This window comes from Schistocerca nitens, chromosome 8 (assembly GCF_023898315.1).
Source record: "Schistocerca nitens isolate TAMUIC-IGC-003100 chromosome 8, iqSchNite1.1, whole genome shotgun sequence".
In the NCBI taxonomy this organism is placed as follows: Eukaryota; Metazoa; Arthropoda; class Insecta; order Orthoptera; family Acrididae; genus Schistocerca; species Schistocerca nitens.
Window position 1 is genome coordinate 4600086 of NC_064621.1, and position 20292 is coordinate 4620377.

Here is a 20292-nt window from a genome sequence, read left to right on the forward strand (position 1 = left end):
AGAAATTGCATCGGAATTAAATATAAGAGACACAATGCCGACTTAAGTACAGGAAGACTAAGTCTTCCTACTGTCTATGTTTTGAGCGTTTCCTGTGTCATCAGTTTTCCTTTCCGATGCACCTCTGCAGGTTTACTATATCCCTTGGACCTTCCCATTCACGATGAAACACAGAAATTTCATCGGAAATAAATATAAGAGACACAATGCCGACTTAAGTAGAGGAAGACTGAGTCTTCTTACTGTCTATGATTTGAGCGTTTCCTGTGTCACCAGATTTACATTCCGATGCACCTCTGCAGGTTTACTGTATCCTGTGGAGCTTCCCATTGACGATGAAACACAGAATTTGCATCGGAATTAAATATAAGAGACACAATGCCGACTTAAGTACAGGAAGAATGAGTCTTCCTACTGTCTATGTGTTGAGCGTTTCCTGTGTCACCAGTTTTACATTCTGATGCACCTCTGCAGGGTTACTGTATCCCTTGGACCTTCCCATTGACGATGAAAAACAGAAATTGCATCGGAATTAAATATAAGAGACACAATGCCGACTTAAGTACAGGAAGACAGTGTCTTCCTACTGTCTATGTTTTGAGCGTTTCCTGTGTCACTAGTTTTACATTTCGATGCACCACTGCAGGTTTACTGTATCCCTTGGACCTTCCCATTGACGATGAAAAACAGAAATTGCATCGGAATTAAATATAAGAGACACAATGCCGACTTAAATACAGGAAGAATGAGTCTTCCTACTGTCTATGTGTTGAGCGTTTCCTGTGTCACCAGTTTTACATTCTGGTGCACCTCTGCAGGTTTACTGTATCCCTTGGACCTTCCCATTGACGATGAAACACAGAAATTGCATCGGAATTAAATATAAGAGACACAATGCCGACTTAAGTACAGAAAGACTGAGTCTTCCTACTGTCTACGTATTGAGCGTTTCCTGTGTCACCAGTTTTACATTCCGATGCACATCTACAGGTTTTCTGTATCCCTTGGACATTCACAGTGACGATGAAACACAGAAATTGCATCGGATTTAAATATAAGAGACACAATGCCGACTTAAGTACAGGAAGAATGAGTCTTCCTACTGTCTATGTGTTGAGCGTTTCCTGTGTCACCAGTTTTACATTCTGATGCACCTCTGCAGGTTTACTGTATCCCTTGGACCTTCCCATTGGCGATGAAACACACAAATTGCATCGGAATTAAATATAAGAGACACAATGCCGACTTAAGTACAGGAAGAATGAGTCTTCCTACTGTCTATGTGTTGAGCGTTTCCTGTGTCACCCGTTTTACATTCTGATGCACCTCTGCAGGTTTACTGTATCCCTTGGACCTTCCCATTGACGATGAAAAACAGAAATTGCATCGGAATTAAATATAAGAGACACAATGCCGACTTAAATACAGGAAGAATGAGTCTTCCTACTGTCTATGTGTTGAGCGTTTCCTGTGTCACCAGTTTTACATTCTGATGCACCTCTGCAGGTTTACTGCATCCCTTGGACCTTCCCATTGACGATGAAACACAGAAATTGCATCGGAATTAAATATAAGAGACACAATGCCGACTTAAGTACAGGAAGACTGAGTCTTCCTACTGTCTACGTCTTGAGCGTTTCCTGTGTCACCAGTTTTACATTCCGATTCACCTCTGCAGGTTTACTGTATCCCTTGGAACTTCCCATTGACGATGAAACACAGAAATTGCATCGGAATTAAATATAAGAGACACAATGCCGACTTAAGTACAGGAAGACTAAGTCTTCATACTGTCTATGTTTTGAGCGTTTCCTGTGTCATCAGTTTTACTTTCCGATGCACCTCTGCAGGTTTACTATATCCCTTCGACCTTCCCATTCACGATGAAACACAGAAATTTCATCGGAAATAAATATAAGAGACACAATGCCGACTTAAGTATAGGAAGACTGAGTCTTCCTACTGTCTATGATTTGAGCGTTTCCTGTGTCACCAGATTTACATTCCGATGCACATGTGCAGGTTTACTGTATCCCGTGGAGCTTCCCATTGACGATGAAACACAGAAATTGCATCGGAATTAAATATAAGAGACACAATGCCGATTTAAGTACAGGAAGACGGAGTCTTCCTAATGTCTATGATTTGAGCTTTTCCTGTGTCACCTGTTTTACATTCCGATGCACCTCTGCAGGTTTCCTGTATCCCTTGGACCTTCCCATTGACGATGAAACACAGAAATTGCATCGGAATTAAATATAAGAGACACAATGCCGTCTTAAGTACAGGAAGATTGAGTCTTCCTACTCTCTATGTTTTGAGCGTATTCTGTGTGACCAGTTTTACATTCTGATGCACCTCTGCAGCTTTACTGTATCCCTTGGACCTTCCCATTGACGATGAAACACAGAAATTGCATCGGAATTAAATATAAGAGACACAATGCCGACTTAAGTACAGGAAGACAGAGTCTTCCTACTGTCTATAATTTGAGCGTTCCTGTGTCACCAGTTTTACATTCCGATGCACCTCTACAGGTTTACTGTATCCGTTGGACCTTCACAGTGACGATGAAACACAGATATTGCATCGGAATTAAATATAAGAGACACAATGCCGACCTAAGTACAGGAAGACTAAGTCTTCCTACTGTCTATGATTTGAGCGTTGCCTGTGTCACCAGATTTACATTCCGATGCACCTCTGCAGGTTTACTGTATCCCATGGAGCTTCCCATTGACGATGAAACACAGAAATTGCATCGGAATTAAATATAAGACACACAATGCCGACTTAAGTACAGGAAGACGGAGTCTTCCTACTGTCAATGATTCAGCTTTTCCTGTGTCACCAGTTTTACACTCCGATGCACCTCTGCAGGTTTTCTGTATCCCTTGGACATTCACAGTGACGATGAAACACAGAAATTGCATCGGAATTAAATATAAGAGACACAATGCCGACTTAAGTATAGGAAGACTGAGTCTTCCTACTGTCTATCATTTGAGCGTTTCCTGTGTCACCAGATTAACATTCCGATGCACATCTGCAGGTTTACTGTATCCCGTGGAGCTTCCCATTGACGATGAAACACAGAAATTGCATCGGAATTAAATATAAGACACACAATGCCGACTTAAGTACAGGAAGACGGAGTCTTCCTAATGTCTATGATTTGAGCTTTTCCTGTGTCACCAGTTTTACATTCCGATGCAACTCTGCAGGTTTCCTGTATCCCTTGGACCTTCCCATTGACGATGAAACACAGAAATTGCATCGGAATTAAATATTAGAGACACAATGCCGACTTAAGTACAGGGAGATTGAGTCTTCCTACTCACTATGTTTTGAGCGTATTCTGTGTCACCAGTTTTACATTCTGATGCACCTCTGCAGCTTTACTGTATCCCTTGGACCTTCCCATTGACGATGAAACACAGAAATTGCATCGGAATTAAATATAAGAGACACAATGCCGACTTAAGTACAGGAAGACAGAGTCTTCCTACTGTCTATAATTTGAGCGTTTCCTTTGTCACCAGTTTTACATTCCGATGCACCTCTACAGGTTTACTGTATCCGTTGGACCTTCACAGTGACGATGAAACACAGATATTGCATCGGAATTAAATATAAGAGACACAATGCCGACTTAAGTACAGGAAGACGGAGTCTTCCTAATGTCTATGATTTGAGCTCTTCCTGTGTCACCAGTTTTACATTCCGATGCACCTCTGCAGGTTTCCTGTATCCCTTGGACCTTCCCATTGACGATGAAACACAGAAATTGCATCGGAATTAAATATAAGAGACACAATGCCGACTTAAGTACAGGAAGATTGAGTCTTCGTACTGTCTATGTGTTGAGCGTTTCCTGTGTCACCAGTTTTACATTCTGATGCACCTCTGCAGGTTTACTGCATCCCTTGGACCTTCCCATTGACGATGAAACACAGAAATTGCATCGGAATTAAATATAAGAGACACAATGCCGACTTAAGTACAGGAAGACTGAGTCTTCCTACTGTCTACGTCTTGAGCGTTTCCTGTGTCACCAGTTTTACATTCCGATTCACCTCTGCAGGTTTACTGTATCCCTTGGAACTTCCCATTGACGATGAAACACAGAAATTGCATCGGAATTAAATATAAGAGACACAATGCCGACTTAAGTACAGGAAGACTAAGTCTTCATACTGTCTATGTTTTGAGCGTTTCCTGTGTCATCAGTTTTACTTTCCGATGCACCTCTGCAGGTTTACTATATCCCTTCGACCTTCCCATTCACGATGAAACACAGAAATTTCATCGGAAATAAATATAAGAGACACAATGCCGACTTAAGTATAGGAAGACTGAGTCTTCCTACTGTCTATGATTTGAGCGTTTCCTGTGTCACCAGATTTACATTCCGATGCACATGTACAGGTTTACTGTATCCCGTGGAGCTTCCCATTGACGATGAAACACAGAAATTGCATCGGAATTAAATATAAGAGACACAATGCCGATTTAAGTACAGGAAGACGGAGTCTTCCTAATGTCTATGATTTGAGCTTTTCCTGTGTCACCTGTTTTACATTCCGATGCACCTCTGCAGGTTTCCTGTATCCCTTGGACCTTCCCATTGACGATGAAACACAGAAATTGCATCGGAATTAAATATAAGAGACACAATGCCGTCTTAAGTACAGGAAGATTGAGTCTTCCTACTCTCTATGTTTTGAGCGTATTCTGTGTGACCAGTTTTACATTCTGATGCACCTCTGCAGTTTTACTGTATCCCTTGGACCTTCCCATTGACGATGAAACACAGAAATTGCATCGGAATTAAATATAAGAGACACAATGCCGACTTAAGTACAGGAAGACAGAGTCTTCCTACTGTCTATAATTTGAGCGTTCCTGTGTCACCAGTTTTACATTCCGATGCACCTCTACAGGTTTACTGTATCCGTTGGACCTTCACAGTGACGATGAAACACAGATATTGCATCGGAATTAAATATAAGAGACACAATGCCGACCTAAGTACAGGAAGACTAAGTCTTCCTACTGTCTATGATTTGAGCGTTGCCTGTGTCACCAGATTTACATTCCGATGCACCTCTGCAGGTTTACTGTATCCCATGGAGCTTCCCATTGACGATGAAACACAGAAATTGCATCGGAATTAAATATAAGACACACAATGCCGACTTAAGTACAGGAAGACGGAGTCTTCCTACTGTCAATGATTCAGCTTTTCCTGTGTCACCAGTTTTACACTCCGATGCACCTCTGCAGGTTTTCTGTATCCCTTGGACATTCACAGTGACGATGAAACACAGAAATTGCATCGGAATTAAATATAAGAGACACAATGCCGACTTAAGTATAGGAAGACTGAGTCTTCCTAATGTCTATCATTTGAGCGTTTCCTGTGTCACCAGATTAACATTCCGATGCACATCTGCAGGTTTACTGTATCCCGTGGAGCTTCCCATTGACGATGAAACACAGAAATTGCATCGGAATTAAATATAAGACACACAATGCCGACTTAAGTACAGGAAGACGGAGTCTTCCTAATGTCTATGATTTGAGCTTTTCCTGTGTCACCAGTTTTACATTCCGATGCAACTCTGCAGGTTTCCTGTATCCCTTGGACCTTCCCATTGACGATGAAACACAGAAATTGCATCGGAATTAAATATTAGAGACACAATGCCGACTTAAGTACAGGGAGATTGAGTCTTCCTACTCTCTATGTTTTGAGCGTATTCTGTGTCACCAGTTTTACATTCTGATGCACCTCTGCAGCTGTACTGTATCCCTTGGACCTTCCCATTGACGATGAAACACAGAAATTGCATCGGAATTAAATATAAGAGACACAATGCCGACTTAAGTACAGGAAGACAGAGTCTTCCTACTGTCTATAATTTGAGCGTTTCCTTTGTCACCAGTTTTACATTCCGATGCACCTCTACAGGTTTACTGTATCCGTTGGACCTTCACAGTGACGATGAAACACAGATATTGCATCGGAATTAAATATAAGAGACACAATGCCGACTTAAGTACAGGAAGACGGAGTCTTCCTAATGTCTATGATTTGAGCTCTTCCTGTGTCACCAGTTTTACATTCCGATGCACCTCTGCAGGTTTCCTGTATCCCTTGGACCTTCCCATTGACGATGAAACACAGAAATTGCATCGGAATTAAATATAAGAGACACAATGCCGACTTAAGTACAGGAAGATTGAGTCTTCCTACTCTCTATGTTTTGAGCGTATTCTGTGTCACCAGTTTTACATTCTGATGCACCTCTGCTGCTTTACTGTATCCCTTGGACCTTCCCATTGACGATGAAACACAGAAATTGCATCGGAATTAAATATAAGAGACACAATGCCGACTTAAGTACAGGAAGACTAAGTCTTCATACTGTCTATGATTTGAGCGTTTCCTGTGTCAGCAGTTTTACTTTCCGATGCACCTCTGCAGCTTTTCTGTATCCCTTGGACCTTCCCATTGACGATGAAACACAGAAATTGTATCGAAATTAAATATAGGAGACACGATGCCGGCTTAAGTACAAGAAAACAGTCTTCGTACGGTCAATGTTTTGAGCGTTTCCTGTGTCACCAGTTTTACATTCCGATGCACCTCTGCCGGTTTACTGTATCCCTTGGACCTTCCCATTGTCGATGAAACACAGAAATCGCATCGGAATTAAATATTGGAGACAATGCCGAGTTAAGTACAGGAAGACTGAGTCTTCCTACTGTCAATGTTCTGAGCGTTTCCTGTGTCACTAGTTTTACATTCTGATGCACCTCTGCAGGTTTACTGTATCCCATGGACCTTCCCATTGATGATGAAACACAGAAATTGCATCGGAATTAAATATAAGAGACACAACGCCGACTTAAGTACAGGAAGACTGAGTCTTCCTACTGTCTATGATTTTAGAGTTTCCTGTGTCACCAGTTTTACAATCTGATGCACCTCTGCAGGTTTTCTGTATCCATTGGACGTTCCCATTGACGAAGAAACACAGAAATTGCATCGGAATTAAATATAAGAGACACAATGCCGACTTAAGTACAGGAAGACTGAGTCTTCCTACTGTCTATGTGTTGAGCGTTTCCTGTGTCAGCAGTTTTACCATCTGATGCACCTCTGCAGGCTTACTCTATCCATTGGACCTTCCCATTGACAATGAAACACAGAAATTGCATCGGAATTAAATATAAGAGACACAATGCCGACTTAAGTACAGGAAGACTGAGTCTTCCTACTGTCTATGTTTTGAGCGTTTCCTGTGTCATCAGTTTTACTTTCCGATGCACCTCTGCAGGATTACTACATCCCTTGGACCTTCCCATTCACGATGAAACACAGAAATTTCATCGGAAATAAATATAAGAGACACAATGCCGACTTAAGTACAGGAAGACTGAGTCTTCCTACTGTCTATGTTTTGAGCGTTTCCTGTGTCACTAGTTTTACATTTCGATGCACCACTGCAGGTTTACTGTATCCCGTGGACCTTCCCATTGACGATGAAACACAGAAATTGCATCGGAATTAAATATAAGAGACACAATGCCGACTTAAATACAGGAAGAATGAGTCTTCCTACTGTCTATGTGTTGAGCGTTTCCTGTGTCACCAGTTTTACATTCTGATGCACCTCTGCAGGTTTACTGTATCCCTTGGACCTTCCCATTGACGATGAAACACAGAAATTGCATCGGAATTAAATATAAGAGACACAATGCCGACTTAAGTACAGGAAGACTGAGTCTTCCTACTGTCTACGCTTTAAGCGTTTCCTGTGTCACCAGTTTTACATTCCGATGCACCTCTGCAGGTTTACTGTATCCCTTGGACCTTCCCATTGACGATGAAACACAGAAATTGCATCGGAATTAAATATAAGAGACGCAATGCCGACCTAAGTACAGGAAGTCTGAGTCTTCCTACTGTCTATGTTTTGAGCGTTTCGTGTGACACTAGTTTTACATTCCGATGCACCTCTGCATGTTTACTGTATCCCTTGGACCTTCCCATTGACTTCGAAACACAGAAATTGCATCGGAATTAAACATAAGAGACACAATGACGGCTTAAGTACAGGAAGACTGAGTCTTCCTACTCTCTATGTTTTGAGCGTATCCTGTGTCACCAGTTTTACATTCTGATGCACCTCTGAAGGCTTACTGTATCCCTTGGACCTTCCCATTGACGATGAAACACAGAAATTGCATCGGAATTAAATATAAGAGACACAATGCCGACTTAAGTACAGGAAGACCGAGTCTTCCTACCGTCTATAATTTGAGCATTTCCTGTGTCACCAGTTTTATATTCCGATGCACCTCTACAGGTTTACTGTATCCGTTGGACCTTCACAGTGACGATGAAACACAGAAATTGCATCGGAATTAAATATAAGAGACACAATGCCGACTTAAGTACAGGAAGACTGAGTCTTCCTACTGTCTATGGTTTAGCGTTTCCTGTGTCACCAGTTTTACAATCTGATGCACCTCTGCAGGTTTACTGTATCCATTGGACCTTCCCATTGACGAAGAATTACAGAAATTGCATCGGAATTAAATATAAGAGACACAATGCCGACTTAAGTACAGGAAGACTGAGTCTTCCTATTGTCTATGTGTTGAGCGTTTCCTGTGTCAGCAGTTTTACAATCTGATGCACCTCTGCAAGTTTTCTGTATCCATTGGACATTCCCATTGACAATGAAACACAGAAATTGCATCGGAATTAAATATAAGAGACACAATGCCGACTTAAGTACAGGAAGACTGAGTCTTCCTACTGGCTATGTTTTGAGCGTTTCCTGTGTCACCAGTTATACACTCCGATGCACCTCTGCAGGTTTACTGTATCCCTTGGACTTTCCCATTATCGATGAAACACCGAAATTGAATCGGAATTCAATATAAGAGACACAATGCCGACTTAAGTACAAGAAGACTGAGTCTTCCTACTGTCTATGTTTTAACGTTTTCTGTGTCACTAGTTTTACATTCCGATGCACCTCTGCAGGTTTACTGTATCCCTTGGACCTTCCCATTGACGATGAAAAACAGAAATTGCATCGGAATTAAATATAAGAGACACAATGCCGACTTAAGTAGAGGAAGACTAATTCTTCCTACTGTCTATAATTTGAGCGTTTCCTGTATCACCAGTTTTACATTCCGATGCACATCTACAGGTTTTCTGTATCCCTTGGACATTCACAGTGACGATGAAACACAGAAATAGCATCGGAATTAAATATAAGAGACACAATGCCGACTTAAGTACAAGAAAACAGTCTTCTAACAGTCAATGTTTTGAGCGTTTCCTGTGTCACCAGTTTTACATTCCGATGCACCTCTGCAGGTTTACTCTATCCCTTGGACCTTCCCATTGGCGATGAAACACACAATTTGCATCGAATTAAAATATAAGAGACACAATGCCGACCGAAGTACAGGAAGACTGAGTCTTCCTACTGTCTATGTTTTGAGCGTTTCCTGTGTCATCAGTTTTACTTTCCGATGCACCTCTGCAGGATTACTATATCCCTTGTACCTTCCCATTCACGATGAAACACAGAAATTTCATCGGAAATCAATATAAGAGACACAATGCCGACTTAAGTACAGGAAGACTGAGTCTTCCTACTGTCTATGTTTTGAGCGTTTCCTGTGTCACCAGTTTTACATTCCGATGCACCTCTGCAGGTGTACTTTTTCCCTTGGACCTTCCCATTGACGATGAAACACAGAAATTGCATCGGAATTAAATATAGAAGACACAATGCCGACTTAACTACAGGAGGACAGTGTCTTCCTACTGTCTATGTTTTGAGCGTTTCCTGTGTCACTAGTTTTACATTTCGATGCACCACTGCAGGTTTACTGTATCCCGTGGACCTTCCCATTGACGATGAAACACAGAAATTGCATCGGAATTAAATATAAGAGACACAATGCCGACTTAAATACAGGAAGAATGAGTCTTCCTACTGTCTACGTTTTAAGCGTTTCCTGTGTCACCAGTTTTACATTCCGATGCACCTCTGCAGGTTTACTGTATCCCTTGGACCTTCCCATTGACGATGAAACATAGAAATTGCATCGGAATTAAATATAAGAGACGCAATGCCGACTTAAGTACAGGAAGACTGAGTCTTCCTTCTGTCTATGTTTTGAGCGTTTCGTGTGACACTAGTTTTACATTCCGATGCACCTCTGCAGGTTTACTGTATCCCTTGGACCTTCCCATTGACGATGAAACACAGAAATTGCATCGGAATTAAATATAAGAGACACAATGCCGACTTAAGTATAGAAAGACTGAGTCTTCCTACTGTCTATGTTTTGAGCGTTTCCTGTGTATCAGTTTTCCTTTCCGATGCACCTCTGCAGGTTTACTATATCCCTTGGACCTTCCCATTCACGATGAAACACAGAAATTTCATCGGAAATAAATATAAGAGACACAATGCCGACCTAAGTATAGGAAGACTGAGTCTTCCTACTGTCTATGATTTGAGCGTTTCCTGTGTCAGCAGATTTACATTCCGATGCACCTCTGCAGGTTTACTGTATCCCGTGGATCTTCCCATTGACGATGAAACACAGAAATTGCATCGGAATTAAATATAAGACACACAATGCCGACTTAAGTACAGGAAGACAGAGTCTTCCTACTGTCTATAATTTGAGCGTTTCCTGTGTCACCAGTTTTACATTCCGATGCACCCCTACAGGTTTACTGTATCCCTTGGACCTTCACAGTGACGATGAAACACAGAAATTGAATCGGAATTAAATATAAGAGACACAATGCCGACTTAAGTACAGGAAGACTAAGTCTTCATACTGTCTATGTTTTGAGCGTTTCCTGTGTCAGCAGATTTACTTTCCGATGCACCTCTGCAGGTTTACTATATCTCTTCGACCTTCCCATTCACGATGAAACACAGAAATTTCATCGGAAAATAGATATAAGAGACACAATGCCGACTTAAGTATAGGAAGACTGAGTCTTCCTACTGTCTATGATTTGAGCGTTTCCTGTGCCACCAGATTTGCATTCCGATGCACCTCTGCAGGTTTACTGTATCCCATGGAGCTTCCCATTGACGATGAAACACAGAAATTGCATCGGAATTAAATATGAGACACACAATGCCGACTTAAGTACAGGAAGACGGAGTCTCCCTACTGTCTATGATTTGAGCTTTTCCTGTGTCACCAGTTTTACATTCCGATGCACCTCTGCAGGTTTACTGTATCCCATGGACCTTCCCATCGATGATGAAACACAGAAATTGAATCGGAATTAAATATAAGAGACACAATGCCGACTTAAGTACAGGAAGACTAAGTCTTCATACTGTCTATGTTTTGAGCGTTTCCTGTGTCAGCAGATTTACTTTCCGATGCACCTCTGCAGGTTTACTATATCTCTTCGACCTTCCCATTCACGATGAAACACAGAAATTTCATCGGAAATAAATATAAGAGACACTATGCCGACTTAAGTACAGGAAGACTGGGTCTTCCTACCGTCTATGTTTTGAGCGTTTCCTGTGTCACCAGTTTTACACTCTGATGCACCTCTGCAGGTTTACTGTATCCCTTGGACTTTCCCATTATCGATGAAACACAGAAATTGCATCGGAATTAAATATAAGAGACACAATGCCGACTTAAGTACAAGGAGACTGAGTCTTCCTACTGTCTATGTTTTTAACGTTTCCTGTGTCACTAATTCTACATTCCGATGCACCTCTGCAGGTATACTGTATCTCTTGGACCTTCCCATTGACGATGAAACACAGAAATTGCATCGGAATTAAATATAAGAGACACAATGCCGACTTAAGTACAGGAAGACTAAGTCTTCCTACTGTCTATAATTTGAGCGTTTCCTGTATCACCAGTTTTACATTCCGATGCACATCTACAGGTTTTCTGTATCCCTTGGACATTCACAGTGACGATGAAACACAGAAATAGCATCGGAATTAAATATAAGAGACACAATGCCGACTTAAGTACAGGAAGACTGAGTCTTCCTACTGTCAATGTTTTGAGCGTTTCTTGTGTCACCAGTTTTACATTCCGATGCACCTCTGCAGGTTTACTTTTTCCCTTGGACCTTCCCATTGACGATGAAACACAGAAATTGCATCGGAATTAAATATAGGAAACACAATGCCGACTAGAGTACAGGAGGACAGTGTCTTCCTACTGTCTATGTTTTGAGCGTTTCCTGTGTCACTAGTTTTACATTTCGATGCACCACTGCAGGTTTACTGTATCCCGTGGACCTTCCCATTGGCGATGAAACACAGAAATTGCATCGGAATTAAATATAAGAGACACAATGCCGACTTAACTACAGGAAGAATGAGTCTTCCTACTGTCTATGTGTTGAGCGTTTCCTGTGTCACCAGTTTTACATTCTGATGCACCTCTGCAGGTTTACTGTATCCCTTGGACCTTCCCATTGACGATGAAACACAGAAATTGCATCGGAATTAAATATAAGAGACACAATGCTGACTTAAGTACAGGAAGACTGAGTCTTCCTACTGTCTACGTTTTAAGCGTTTCCTGTGTCACCAGTTTTACATTCCGATGCACCTCTGCAGGTTTACTGTATCCCTTGGACCTTCCCATTGACGATGAAACACAGAAATTGCATCGGAATTAAATATAAGAGACGCAGTGCCGACTTAAGTACAGGAAGACTGAGTCTTCCTACTGTCTATGATTTGAGCGTTTCGTGTGACACTAGTTTTACATTCCGATGCACCTCTGCAGGTTTACTGTATCCCTTGGACCTTCCCATTGACGATGAAACACAGAAATTGCATCGGAATTAAATATAAGAGACACAATGCCGACTTAATTACAGGAAGACTGAGTCTTCCTACTCTCTATGTTTTGAGCGTATCCTGTTTCACCAGTTTTACACTCTGATGCACCTCTGAAGGCTTACTGTATCCCTTGGACCTTCCCATTGACGATGAAACACAGAAATTGCATCGGAATTAAATATAAGACACACAATGCCGACTTAAGTACAGGAAGACGGAGTCTTCCTACTGTCTATAATTTGAGCGTTTCCTGTGTCATCAGTTTTCCTTTCCGATGCACCTCTGCAGGTTTACTATATCCCTTGGACCTTCCCATTCACGATGAAACACAGATATTTCATGGGAAATAAATATAAGAGACACAATGCCGACTTAATATAGGAAGACTGAGTCTTCCTACTGTCTATGATTTGAGCGTTTCCTGTGTCACCAGATTTACATTCCGATGAACCTCTGCAGGTTTACTGTATCCCGTGGAGCTTCCCATTGACGATGAAACACAGAAATGACATCGGAATTAAATATAAGACACTCAATGCCGACTTAAGTACAAGAAAACAGTCTTCGTACGGTCAATGTTTTGAGCGTTTCCTGTGTCACCAGATTAACATTCCGATGCACCTCTGGAGGTTTACTGTATCCATTGGACCTTCCCATTGACGATGAAAAACAGAAGTTGCATCGGAATTAAATATAAGAGACACAATGCCGACTTAAGTACAGGAAGACTAAGTCTTCCTATTGTCTATGTTTTGAGCGTTTCCTGTGTCATCAGTTTTACTTTCCGATGCACCTCTGCAGGTTTACTATATCCCTTGGACCTTCCCACTCACGATGAAACACAGAAATTTCATCGGAAATGAATATAAGAGACACAATGCCGACTTCAGTGTAGGAAGACTGAGTCTTCCTGCTGTCTATGTTTTGAGCGTTTCCTGTGTCACCAGTTATACATTCCGATGCACCTCTGCAGGTTTACTGTATCCCATGGACCTTCCCATTCACGATGAAACACAGAAATTGAATCGTAATTAAATATAAGAGACACAATGCCGACTTAAGTACAAGAAGACTGAGTCTTCCTGCTGTCTATGTTCTGAACGTTACCTGTGTCACTAGTTTTACATTCCGATGCACCTCTGCAGGTTTACTGTATCCATTGGACCTTCCCATTCACGATGAAACACAGAAATTGCATCGGAATTAAATATAGGAGACACAATGCCGACATAAGTACAGGAAGACTGAGTCTTCCTACTGTCTATGTTTGAGCGTTTCCTGTGTCACCAGTTTTACATTCCGATGCACCTCTGCAGTTTTCCTGTATCCCTTGGACCTTCCCATTGACGATGAAACACAGAAATTGCATCGGAATTAAATATAAGAGACACAATGCCGACTTAAGTACAGGAAGACTGAGTCTTCCCACTGTCTATGATTTGAGCGTTTCGTGTGACACTAGTTTTACATTCCGATGCACCTCTGCAGGTTTACTGTATCCCTTGGACCTTCCCATTGACGATGAAACACAGAAATTGCATCGGAATTAAATATAAGAGACACAATGCCGACTTAAGTACAGGAAGACTGAGTCTTCCTACTCTCTATATTTTGAGCGTATCCTGTTTCACCAGTTTTACATTCTGATGCACCTCTGAAGGCTTACTGTATCCCTTGGACCTTCCCATTGACGATGAAACACAGAAATTGCATCGGAATTAAATATAAGACACACAATGCCGACTTAAGTACAGGAAGACGGAGTCTTCCTACTGTCTATAATTTGAGCGTTTCCTGTGTCATCAGTTTTCCTTTCCGATGCACCTCTGCAGGTTTACTATATCCCTTGGACCTTCCCATTCACGATGAAACACAGATATTTCATGGGAAATAAATATAAGAGACACAATGCCGACTTAATATAGGAAGACTGAGTCTTCCTACTGTCTATGATTTGAGCGTTTCCTGTGTCACCAGATTTACATTCCGATGAACCTCTGCAGGTTTACTGTATCCCGTGGAGCTTCCCATTGACGATGAAACACAGAAATGACATCGGAATTAAATATAAGACACACAATGCCGACTTAAGTACAGGAAGACGGAGTCTTCCTACTGTCTATAATTTGAGCGTTTCCTGTGTCTCCAGTTTTACATTCCGATGCTCCTCTACAGGTTTACTGTATCCCTTGGACCTTCACTGTGACGATGAAACACAGAAATTGAATCGGAATTAAATATAAGAGACACAATTCCGACATAAGTACAGGAAGACTAAGTCCTCATACTGTCTATGTTTTGAGCGTTTCCTGTGTCATCAGTTTTACTTTCCGATGCACCTCTGCAGGTTTCCTATATCCCTTCGACCTTCCCATTCACGATGAAACACAGAAATTTCATCGGAAATAAATATAAGAGACACAATGCCAACTTAAGTATAGGAAGACTGAGTCTTCCTACTGTCTATGATTTGAGCTTTTCCTGTGTCACCAGTTTTACATTCCGATGCAAATCTGCAGGTTTCCTGTATCCCTTGGACCTTCCCATTGACGATGAAACACAGAAATTGTATCGAAATTAAATATAAGAGACACAATGCCGACTTAAGTACAAGAAAACAGTCTTCGTACGGTCAATGTTTTGAGCGTTTCCTGTGTCACCAGATTAACATTCCGATGCACGTCTGCATGTTTACTGTATCCCTTGGACCTTCCCATTGGCGATGAAACACAGAAATTGCATCGGAATTCAATATAACAGACACAATGCCGACTTAAGTACAGGAAGACTGAGTCTTCCTACCGTCTACGTTTTGAGCGTTTCCTGTGTCACCAGTTTTACATTCCGATGCACCTCTGCAGGTTTACTGTATCCCTTGGACCTTCCCATTAACGATGAAACACAGAAATTGCATCGGAGTTAAATATAAGAGACACAATGCCGACTTAAGTACAGGAAGACTGAGTCTTCCTACTGTCTATGTTTTGAGCGTATCGTGTGACACTAGTTTTACATTCCGATGCACCTCTGCAGGTTTACTGTATCCATTGGACCTTCCCACTGACGATGAAACACAGAAATTGCATGGGAATTAAATATAAGAGACACAATGCCGACACAAGTACAGGAAGACTGAGTCTTCCTACAATCTATGTTTTGAGCGTATCCTGTGTCACCAGTTTTACATTCTGATGCACCTCTGCAGGCTTACTGTATTCCTTGGACCTTCCCATTCACGTTGAAACACAGAAATTGCATCGGAATTAAATATAAGAGACACAATGCCGTCTTAAGTACAGGAAGACCGAGTCTTCCTACTGTCTATAATTTGAGCGTTTCCTGTGTCACAAGTTTTACATTCCGATGCACTTCTACAGGTTTACTGTATTCGTTGGACCTTCACAGTGACGATGAAACACAGAAATTGCATCGGAATTAAATATAAGAGACACAAAGCCGACTTATGTACAGGAAGACTAAGTCTTCCTACTGTCTATGTTTTGAGCGTTTCCTGTGTCATCAGTTTTCCTTTCCGATGCACCTCTGCAGAATTACTATAACCCTTGGACCTTCCCATTCACGATGAAACACAGAAATGTCATCGGAAATAAATATAAGAGACACAATGCCGACTTAAGTATAGGAAGACTGACTCTTCCTACTGTCTGTGATTTGAGCGTTTCCTGTGTCACCAGATTTACATTCCGATGCACCTCTGCAGGTTTACTATATCCCGTGGAGCATCACATTGACGTTGAAACACAGAAATTGCATCGGAATTAAATATAAGACACACAATGCCGACTTAAGTACAGGAAGACGGAGTCCTCCTACTGGCTATAATTTGAGCGTTTCCTGTGTCACCAGTTTTACATTCCGATGCACCTGTACAGGTTTACTGTATCCCTTGGACCTTCACAGTGACGATGAAACACTGAAATTGAATCCGAATTAAATATAAGAGACACAATGCCGACTTAAGTACAGGAAGACTAAGTCTTCATACTGTCTATGTTTTGAGCGTTTCCTGTGTCATCATTTTACTTTCCGATGCACCTCTGCAGGTTTACTATATCCCTTCGACCTTCCCATTCACGATGAAACACAGAAATTTCATCGGAAATAAATATAAGAGACACAATGCAGACTTAAATATAGGAAGACTGAGTCTTCCTACTGTCTATGATTTGAGCGTTTCCTGTGTCACCAGATTTACATTCCGATGCACCTCTGCAGGTTTACTGTATCCCGTGGAGCTTCCCATTGACGATGAAACACCGAAATTGCATCGGAATTAAATATAAGACACACAATGCCGACTTAAGTACAGGAAGACGGAGTCTTCCTACTGTCTATGATTTGAGCTTTTCCTGTGTCACCAGTTTTACATTCCGAAGCACCTCTGCAGGTTTCCTGTATCCCTTGGACCTTCCCATTGACGATGAAACACAGAAATTGTATCGAAATTAAATATAAGAGACACAATGCCGACTTAAGTGCAAGAAAACAGTCTTCGTACGGTCAATGTTTTGAGCGTTTCCTGTGTCACCAGTTTTACATTCCGATGCACCTCTGCCGGTATACTGTATCCCTTGGACCTTCCCATTGTCGATGAAACACAGAAATCGCATCGGAATTAAATATAAGAGACACAATGCCGACTTAAGAACAGGAAGACTAAGTCTTCCTACTGTCTGTGTTTTGAGCGTTTCCTGTGTCATCAGTTTTACTTTCCGATGCACCTCTGCAGGTTTACTATATCCCTTGGACCTTCCCACTCACGATGAAACACAGAAATTTCATCGGAAATAAATATAAGAGACACAATGCCGACTTAAGTGTAGGAAGACTGAGTCTTCCTGCTGTCTATGTTTTGAGCGTTTCCTGTGTCACCAGTTATACATTCCGATGCACCTCTGCAGGTTTACTGTATCCCATTGACCTTCCCATTGACGATGAAACACAGAAATTGCATCGGAATTGAATATAAGAGAGAAAACGACGACTTAAGTACAGGAAGACCGAGTCTTCCTACTGTCTATAATTTGAGCGTTTCCTGTGTCACCAGTTTTACATTCCGATGCACCTGTACAGGTTTGATGTATAGCTTGGACCTTCACAGTGACGATGAAACACAGAAATTGCATCGGAATTAAATATAAGAGACACAATTCCGACTTAAGTACAGGAAGACTAAGTCTTACTAGTGTCTATGCTTTGAGCGTTTCCTGTGACATCAGTTTTACTTTCCGATGCACCTCTGAGTTTTACTATATCCCTTGGACCTTCACATTCACGATGAAACACCGAAATTTCGTCGGAAATAAATATAAGAGACACAATGTCGACTTAAGTACAGCAAGACTGAGTCTTCCTACTGTCTATGATTTGAGCGTTTCCTGTGTCACCAGTTTTACACTCCGATGCACCTCTGCAGGTTTACTGTATCCATTGGACCTTCCCATTCACGATGAAATACAGAAATTGAATCGGAATTAAATATAAGAGACACAATGCCGACTTAAGTACAAGAAGACTGAGTCTTCCTGCTGTCTATGTTTTGAACGTTACCTGTGTCACTAGTTTTACATTCCGATGCACCTCTGCAGGTTTACTGTATCCATTGGACCTTCCCATTCACGATGAAACACAGAAATTGCATCGGAATTAAATATAGGAGACACAATGCCGACTTAAGTACAGGAAGACTGAGTCTTCCTACTGTCTATGTTTGAGCGTTTCCTGTGTCACCAGTTTTACATTCCGATGCACCTCTGCAGGTTTCCTATATCCCTTGGACCTTCCCATTGACGATGAAACACAGAAATTGCATCGGAATTAAATATAAGAGACACAATGCCGACTTAAGTACAGGAAGACTGAGTCTTCCTACGGTCTATGTTTTGAGCGTTTCCTGTGTCACCAGTTTTACATTCCGATGCACCTCTGCAGGTTTACTGTTTCCCTTGGACCTTCCCATTGACGATGAAACACAGAAATTGCATCGGAATTAAATATAGGAGACACAATGCCGACTTAAGTACAGGAAGACTGAGTCTTCCTACTGTCTAAGTTTTGAGCGTTTCCTGTGTCACCAGTTTTACATTCCGATGCACCTCTGCAGGTTTACTGTATCCCTTGGACCTTCCCATTGACGATGAAAGACAGAAATTGCATCGGAATTAAATATAAGAGACACAATGCCGACTTAAGTACAGGAAGACTGAGTCTTCCTACTGTCTATGTTTTGAGCGTTTCGTGTGACACTAGTTTTACATTCCGATGCACCTCTGCACGTTTACTGTGTTCCTTGGACCTTCCCATTGGCGATGAAACACAGAAATTGCATCGGAATTAAATATAAGAGACACAATGCCGAGTTAAGTACAGGAAGACTGAGTCTTCCTACTCTCTATGTTTTGAGCGTATCCTGTGTCACCAGTTTTACATTCCGATGCACCTCTGCCGGTTTATTGTATCCCTTGGGCCTTCCCATTGTCGATGAAACACAGAAATCGCATCGGAATTAAATATAAGAGACACAATGCCGACTTAAGTACAGGAAGACTGAGTCTTCCTACTGTCAATGTTTTGAGCGTTTCCTGTGTCACCAGTTTTACATTCCGATTCGCCTCTGCAGGTTTACTGTATCCATTGGACCTTCCCATTGACGATGAAACACAGAAATTGCATCGGAATTAAATATAAGAGACACAATGCCAACTTAAGTACAGGAAGACTAAGTCTTCCTACTGTCTATGTTTTGAGCGTTTCCTGTGTCATCAGTTTTACTTTCCGATGCACCTCTGCAGGTTTACTATATCCCTTGGACCTTCCCATTCATGATGAAACACAGAAATTTCATCGGAAATAAATATAAGAGACACAATGCCGACTTAAGTACAGGAAGACTGAGTCTTCCTACTGTCTATGCTTTGAGCGTTTCCTGTGTCACCAGTTATACATTCCGATGTACCTCTGCAGGTTTACTGTATCCTTTTGACCTTCCCATTGACGATGAAACACAGAAATTGCATCGGAATTAAATATAAGAGACACAATTCCGACTTAAGTACAGGAAGACTGAGTCTTCCTACTGTCAATGTTCTGATCGTTTCCTGTGTCACTAGTTTTACATTGTGATGCACCTCTGCAGGTTTACTGTATCCATTGGACCTTCCTATTGACGAAGAAACACAGAAATGTCATCGGAATTAAATATAAGAGACACAATGCCGACTTAAGTACAGGATCACTGAGTCTTAATACTCTCTATGTTTTGAGCGTTTCCTGTGTCATCGGTTTTACTTTCCGATGGACCTCTGCTGGTTTACTATATCCCTTGGACCTTCCCATTCACGATGAAACACAGTAATTTCATCGGAAATAA